Source organism: Sinocyclocheilus anshuiensis, unplaced genomic scaffold, assembly GCF_001515605.1.
Source record: "Sinocyclocheilus anshuiensis isolate Anshui unplaced genomic scaffold, SAMN03320099.WGS_v1.1 scaffold883, whole genome shotgun sequence".
NCBI classification, from domain to species: Eukaryota; Metazoa; Chordata; class Actinopteri; order Cypriniformes; family Cyprinidae; genus Sinocyclocheilus; species Sinocyclocheilus anshuiensis.
In genome coordinates this window covers 935,365-943,776 of record NW_015547678.1, presented here as the reverse complement: position 1 = coordinate 943,776, position 8,412 = coordinate 935,365, and the positions used below count along the sequence as shown (strand labels likewise).

The 8,412-nt window shown below is 35.7% G+C and overlaps 1 protein-coding gene across 2 annotated transcripts in view; it reads right to left on the bottom strand.

Annotated features, from left to right (window-relative positions):
• LOC107703065 (polyhomeotic-like protein 2) overlaps window positions 1-3,807 on the bottom strand; it is a 38,620-nt gene extending 34,813 nt beyond the window's left edge. For both annotated transcript variants that reach the window (XM_016505565.1, XM_016505566.1), the window contains exon 1: window positions 3,695-3,807. The gene's annotated coding sequence lies outside the window, so the exon portion shown is untranslated. The remainder of the gene's footprint in view (window positions 1-3,694) is intronic.
• Between the last annotated feature and the right edge of the window lie 4,605 nt (window positions 3,808-8,412).

Genomic DNA, 8,412 nt, shown 5'->3' with positions numbered 1-8,412 from the left:
CGCCCAAATGTTCACGCAAAGAAAGAAGGCATAACTTTTATACTCGCTGTAGTATTGTAAAAGAGGACACGACTAGAAATCAGTGGTTAAGTTGTATTTACAACACTGTTCCAGAACACTTCAACCCAAATATTCAGATGTGTGCAGCACATTTTATGGAGGACCGTTTCCTGATCCTGGGAGAGTAGACTACAATGCCGGCTGTTCTGACTCAAAGACTGTAAGTACGTTTTTTATATTTAAAGAGTTTTTATATTTTATATATTTAAAGCAAGTTTTTTGGGCAGTGTAGAGTAGGGCTTGTTGTTTGTCATTTCTCCGATCACAAATGCAGACATGGTTTTATGTTTACGCGGCGCGATGCAACGAATGAACAATTATGTCCCCACTGGATGCAACGAATGCCTCGTTTATAATGGGTTTTCATGTTTTTGAATCATCGCTCCGGCCTGACAGGGCATCATCACAATATGGTAAGGGGCGTAATATTTCCGTCACACGCTTGAGGTATTCGGCCAATCACAACGCACTGGATAGCTGGCCGCAGCACACCTCACTTTTCAGACCGATGAGCTTTGTAAAAATTGAGGCGTTTCAGAAAGGCGGGGCATAGAGGAGAAACAATAATGTACAGTATATGGAAAATAATGTGTTTTTTTAACCTTAAACCGCATAAACACACTTCATTACACCAAATACACAAAATAATGTTCTTTTTAGCAGCATCATATGACCCCTTTAAAAATTAGAAGGTAAAAAAACATATATACATACAAGAATTGTTCATAATAACATCTTTAACATGCATTAAAGGGATAGTTCATCCAAAAAAATGAAAGTTTTTTTTATCATTTACTTAAACTTAAACTCTGCGGACCCGGATACGGGTCCAAAATCACGTAAAAATGTTTATGCTTCATTTGCAAAGCCTTCCTTATATGGTATCAGCCCATATATGGTATCATTTGAAAGCTTAGAGTGTCTTATTTACAACGAATACCATTACTTTTGGTTTTATGATACATAAAGCAGTAAAATGAAGCTTAGAAATTTATTTGTCCCACACACAAATTTCCGCCTAATGATTGCGAATAATTTTTCCGAAGAATGTGTATTTTCTATATTTTTCACGAAACAGTCAAGTCATATATCACAAGAAAGCTCTTATTCTCAGGAATTTGACTATGTAGTTTATCTGATTGTGTGACAATCACAGATCGAATGACCTTCAATAGAATCGCGATGTTAAATTTGATACCTCTGAGGAAACATTCAGATGTGTCACATTCCTACTTGCACGATTGCTTCAGTCAGCCCAAACAGCCAAAAATGACACCATTTTTTTTCATTTCCTCCATTGTATGTGTGTAGGGTAAACATTTGAATTTGGGTATGTCAAATTTAGGCAAAAATACACAAAAACGCCCCAGAGCTTTTAAGTTATTTCAAACCTGCATGCATTTCTTTCTTCTGCTGAACACAAAAGGAGATATTTTGAAGAATGGAAGTCAATGGGGACCATCAACTGTATGTTATCCATATTCTTCATTATATCTTATTTTGTGTTCTGCAGAAGAAATTCATACAGGTTTAGAACAACTTCAGGATAAGTAAATGATGAAAGATTTTAAATTTTTGGATGAACTTTAACAAAATAGATAGGCTGATTTTTTATTTCAACCTTAAATAAGCTTCCTCAGAGACACTTCTGTAAATATTCTGTAAATAATTCCAAAAAAGCAACTCAATCTGCAACTGCCCATATTTATAGGTAATTTTATAGAGAAAAAAAGCCCCAAATCACTTACAATACATGAACACCCTTACCAAAAAGTAGTATACTTCAAGTTTAAGTAAGTATACTTAAGTAAAGTTCAAGTATATTTTTAAGTATAGGAACACAAGTATAGCTCAAATATATTTAGTATAAGTCAAGTATACTTAAATGTCATTTTAAGTATATTTCTGAGAAGTACAGAAAGCCCATTTCTGAGAAGTACATAAAAAGTAGACTAAAAGTATACTTTCCTATTTTTAGTTTAAAAGAAGTATACTAATAGCACACTTGAATAAACTTCTTTTTCGTAAGGGCATGCCAACACTAATACATTTTTCTACATGTGTTTTCTGACTGAGAATTTAGAACTACTGTTTGTGTTGTCATGCATTCTTGTTTTGCTTTAATTACCTTCTTGAAAATAGTTTATGGTCGAAGGTTGCCTTTACTCTTACATGTTATTGAATTTGTGTTGTTGCACTTATATTTTGTTTATTTTCTTGACTAGATTAAATCGAAGGTATTTTAATGAACTACCTGAGTACACTCAGATATCTTATCACTTAATGCAACATTTGTTTCTTGTTTCTCGACTACAGGAGCCTCTTGCGCTACTCAACAAGCCCCTCATTTCCTGGTGCTTTAATAGGGACCGGAGTTGTGTCCCTCCTGTTTGACTGATTATTAGAGTGACCTGAGGGTGAGTGTAAACTACTCAAGCTCATTGTGAGGCCCATGACACAGGAAAGGCAAGTGTAAAACATGAGGGTCTTACCCCAATTACCGTACAGAAGTGACCTGCCCAATGGCGGTTTGAGAGCAACAAGCTTTGCTCGATTCATCTGCAGTAACCTGGAAGTACCTTAGTACTATAATGAACGACACACTATTGCTTCCTTCACTCTATAGCACGATTGCACGAGTACATATAAAACACCCATCACATATAAAGCTAACACACAAAAACAATTGTCCAGATGTTCAGTGTCAAATTCATAAGATGACACTGGCGAGATTACACACAAGCGTCGCTCTGCTTGGCTTTGTTTACAGAGCGTTGGGTCAAACTAGCATGCACCGAAAGAGTGCAGATGGTCTTGTTATTTGAGAGGCGATAGGTTAAATGAATTGTATCAGCACTAGCTGTCAGTCAGTCAGTCTACTAGTGCAACACTCCCCTGTCCGGGAATGCATTGTCTCCATTTAGTCTTACGAGAGGTCTAAAAGCTTCTTGTGTACATGTGTGCTGAACAAACTCATCGATAATCCTTAAAACATCGCAAATGATGTGACGCATGTCCACGTAAATCACTCACCTTCAGCTTTGGTGGTAATACTACAGTCATAGTACTTGTCTTATTGATAATATTGAGTAATCAGGTTGACACATAAAAGGGATAATTCACCCAAAAATGTATTCACACTTAAGACATTTTTGATGTTTTTGTCCATACAATGAAAGTCAATGGGGTCCAAAACAACACTGGGCCCCTCTGACTTTGACTGTATGGACAAAACAAAACGATTATGAAAGAAAATCATACAGGAGGGTGAGTAAATAATGACAGAATGGGTGAGGTATAATTTGAAAGGAGGGTCTCAAGTTCCTCGAGCCCACCTACATAATATCTGTCAATCTGTGTCGCTCTCTCTGATGTTAGTAACCGTACTGAAAGCAGTGGAGACATGTGGTGGGATTCTCCAAAGTAAACAGCTTTCATTGTGCCGAGACAGACATGCACAGTCATATGCACATTTATGCACTCTATTTAACATACAGACCACACATACTGTTGATATAAGACACTAAGCTTGAAGAGACATATTTAAATATAAGTAGGGCTTCCTGAACAACTGACATTTACAGTCACATATGAAGCCAAAAACAACAGCACATCTTAATAAAGCTCTACATACCCTCAACACAGGCCTCGTCTCAACTTCAATCGCTTGTTCCTTTCCTGATATCCTACACCATGTCTGAGGTCTGCTCTATCCGACAGGCACATACTACACCAAGCAGAGAGGAGGAGAAAAAATACAGCATGAATTAGCATTCCTAAAGCAATCATGTGACTTCAAAGCACCAGTAGGCTGCTCTGGATTCGGTATGATCCACCTCTAGCTCCTCCCTTCTCTTCTCTCTTGTTTCGCTCTCTTACAGAAACCTTTTGACAGGGTTGTTGTGATACATGTGGTCTGTCGATGCACCTATTTTTGCTATCAAACGTCTAATATTGAAAATCATACCCTCCGTATGTATAATCAAAGTAAATATGTGCAATGTGTAGAAGGGTATAGTATAATAAAAAAAACATATTTAGGTTTGTAAATACTGTAATATGTGAATGAAAATGCAAAAATGATGTCACAAAGAGGGTTTAAATGCAAGAAGTGTGAAGCAACAATGCATGTCTTTTTGCTGTCAGAATTCTAATATTTAAAATCATGCCCCCAGTTTGCATATTGAAAGTAAATATATACAATATATAGAAGAGTACAGTATAATAGCATAACAAAAATCACATATTTAGGGTTGCAAATACTATAATATGTGAATAATAATGCAAAATGGTGCCACAAATAGGGTGTTAATGCAAAAAGTGTGAAGCAGCAATGCTTTTGCTTTCAAATTTCTAATATTTAAATCAATTTGCATATTCAAGCAAATATATATACATATGATAGTATAATATAAATCCTATATTTAGGGTTGCAAATACTGTTCTATATGAATGAAAATGCAAAAAATGTCACAAATGTAAATGCAAAACGTGTGAAGCAGCAATGCATGTTTTTTTGCTAATTTCTAATATTAAAATCAGACCCTCAGTTTGCATATTCAAAGTAAATATATACATATGCATATATATATATATATATATATATAAAAGAATATAGTATGATAGTATAATATAAATCCCATATGTTGGGTTGGAAATACTGTTCTATGTGAACAAAAATGCAAAAATTGTGCCACAAAGAGGGTATAAATGCAAAAAGTGTGAAGCAGCAATGCATGTCTCCTGTCGTAGATGCTGTGAGAAAGCGGTTCAGTCTCAGTGCTGAGCAGAGGGAGGAATTGTAGTCTAACAACAGCGTCCTGTCTGCATGTGTGCACTATCCTCCATCTTATTAAGCCTCTGTGTCTCATTAGAGCCGGTGGGGGGTGGAAGCCTACAACACACCCTGACTTTTACGAGCCCACCTCAACAAAGAGCATTAAACAGCAATCATGGCTGAATGGTGAACACCTCAAGTACACAATTGCACCGGTCTCGCTCAAGGGTGATTCAAACAGTAGTTTTTTTTTTCTGTTGTAGCGTGAAGCAATAAAGTGGCTGGATGTGGAACAGGATGCTGCGATACTAAAAGCCGTTAAGTGATGGGAGGTGTAATAGTCTGGGACACACAGGTGCATAAGCAGCGTTGGCATACTTAAACAGGTCAGAGGACAGCCAGGAGAATGAACGGAGTGATTGTGATATTTTCTGCTCTGATAATACGTTCCTTATGCTTCTGTTATGTCTGTATGTATGTGTGTGTGTGTGTGTTTGTGAGAGAAAGAGAAGATCGTTATCTGGTAATGAGCCTGTACAGTGTTTTATGTTTTAGAAGAAGTGAGAGCCATTTAAACTAGGGAAGTATATCAGTGTTTTTAATTTAGATAACATGAAGACAACATGTACTGTAGCAGATTTAAATGATCCGTTTCATTTGTGATTGTAGCCAAAATAAATGATTAAGATATTATCTGGAAAATTTTTGCTTATTTTAATTATTTATGTTATGTATGCCGTCATACATAAATATTTACATTGTTCAACTCAATATTTGAAGTTGAATATGATTTCAATTCAAATGTGTTTGCATATTAATTTTAATAACATATGGTTTCAAAGCAGCTATAATGTAACAGAAAATAGAACCATTCAACTAGTGAGCAAGCAGGTGACAGTTGCAAAAAAAAAAAAAAAAAGGAAAAATGTATATTCATACTCGGTTTTTACTTGTTTACATTTTTCAAATAGCACTCTCTTGCCCTGGACCCCAGTTTGAAACCTCCCGATTTAGTCCACTTGTGGTTTATTGAGTTTATACACTACAAGAATATTTGTTGTGATTCTTGGTATGAGGTATAGCCATATGAGGTCTAGCCTTTGTTCTTGATTTGTATTAACAACTAGCTAATAATTAGTACAGGCATGTGAGCATCCACAATGGTAGGAAAACATTCGCCAAGAACATAAGAAAATGGAAATCCAAGACATTTTGTGTACTGAGTGTACTGAATAAGGGGAAGTCAATCTGGATATTTTAGCTCCTACCCTACATGTAAAGCAGGCCTGTGTTCTATAGTGGTTTGACGTGGCAATACATTATTTGAGGTTTTCTGACACGTTTTATTTAAATATCATTTGAACATGTTTGCATGACCATATCATCCAGATTGCAGTTTTTCAGGTGTGGTCACAATTGTGTATTATGTCTGTTTTATTAATATGTTATATTTGTTGAACTTTTTCAAAACGGAATTTTGATCATAGGCCGTTCAGTGAAACTCTTTGGAAACTTATGTTCAGCTGAGTCAACTATGTTTTAAAGGGGTCATATGATGCGATTTCAAGTTTTCCTTTCTCTTTGGAGTGTTACAAGCTCTTGGTGCATAAAGAAGATCTGTAAAGTTGCAAAGACTAAAGTCTCAAATCCAAAGAGATATTCTTTATAAAAGTTAAGAGTCAGCCACGCCTACCTAAAACGCCTCTTTCTAACACGCCCCCACATATCTAGTCATATATATATATATATATATATATATATATAGTCAGTAAGTAAAATGAAAGCTTGTTATGCAAGTCAGTGAGATCTTTATAGGTTATTAGATGATAATTAAATGCTTAGTTTTATGATCAAAGTTCTGTGGTTTTTATTGTGGGTGACAAAACATATAATACAATGCAAGGATGATAGAGAAATAAATGTTCCTCAAAAGCCTGAGGTATCATATTTGATATGCTATTTTTGCATGATTTAAAAAAAATAAAAAAATAGGTATGGATAATCAAGTAAACCTAAGTTGCTTCAGTCCAGTAAATATGCATCTTGAATCTGAATCTGAAATATTGAAAACACACACAGATATATATATACAGCATTTCTTGTAAGAAAGAGGTATCAAAAGACTCAGAAACTGAACTGAAAGACTAGTTTAGTTGTGCTGAAGTCTTTCTGATTACCAATAGCATACGCTCAATCAAATTAAAATGGCACATGATGAACACCTGATGTGTGACTGATTAGCATTAAGCTTGCCATAACATTTTATTCTAATAGATGTTACTGATGCAATAGGAAATGGTTTTTCATAAATCCAGTAAGGATTAAAGAGTGTAGGCCAATGCAGTGACCTGAATCCACTCTATATGGCTGATATGAACCAACATGAACGGCACTGACGTCATTGCTGCCACCACACAGGCACATTCCTTCTCAAAATTACCAACAAGGCATTGATAGATGGTTGGTAATTTTCATAGGAATTCACCCGACCAGCCAAGACAGTGAAGTTTCACAATGTTGTAAGGTTCCCTCAAGAAAACAGTGAAGGGAGCATTAAATTGAGAAATGGTTGCGTCACACATCTGTGTATCCGGTTAATAAGAACATCCCCTTTCAATTTCCAGAACAGTAAAGACTGACACTGGATTAGCAGGATCCATCACACTTTACAAAGCTGTTGTCATGGGCGAAAAAGAGCTCTCCCCCACTCAGTGCTGTTCCTTATCAGCCGTAAACGCCCCAGAGTCACTGTAATTGCCCCCATATATACGAGACGCTCACCCCTTTCCCTTCCATCTCCCCTGTGTTGAGCTGCAGAGGCGGACAAAGTACTCAACTCTATTACTTGAATGAAAGTACAGATACTGCTGGTCAAATATTACTCCATTACAAGTTATTACTGTGTTAATTCTGTGTTATTCCTGTGTTATTTCTGTTGTCATTGAGTTATTTCTGTGTTATTTCTATGTTATTACTGTGTTATTTCTGTGTTATTCGTGTGTTATTACTGTGTTAATCCTGTGTTATTACTGAGTTATTCCGGTGTTATTCCTGTGTTATATCTGTGTTATTATTGTGTTATTCCTGAGTAATTGCTGTGTTATTACTGTGTTATTACTGTTGTCACTGAGTTATTCCTGTGTTATTTCTGTGTTATTAATGTGTTAATTCTGTGTTATTCCTGTGTTATTACTTTGTTATTCCTGTGTTATTTCTGTTGTCAGTGTTATTCCTGTTTAATTTCTGTGTTATTACTGAGTTAATCCTGTTGTATTCCTGTGTTATTCCTTTGTTATATCTGTGTTATTAACGTGTTATTCATGCAAAGTATGTTGCAGCTGTTATTTCTATGAAATTATGTTGTCTTTGCTATTCTGTTACTAATAAAATAGTTTTTTTCACTGTTTATCCTATTTTGGCACAAACCCTAAACTGAACTTGAGTAGTTTTACTAAGGGCACCCATCTCACATGAAATTGAACTATGTCAAACATATTATACCTGCCTTCCTGATATAAATTACTATGAATTTGATATGGTAATTAATACTGAGACACTAATTTGGGCAAAGAGCA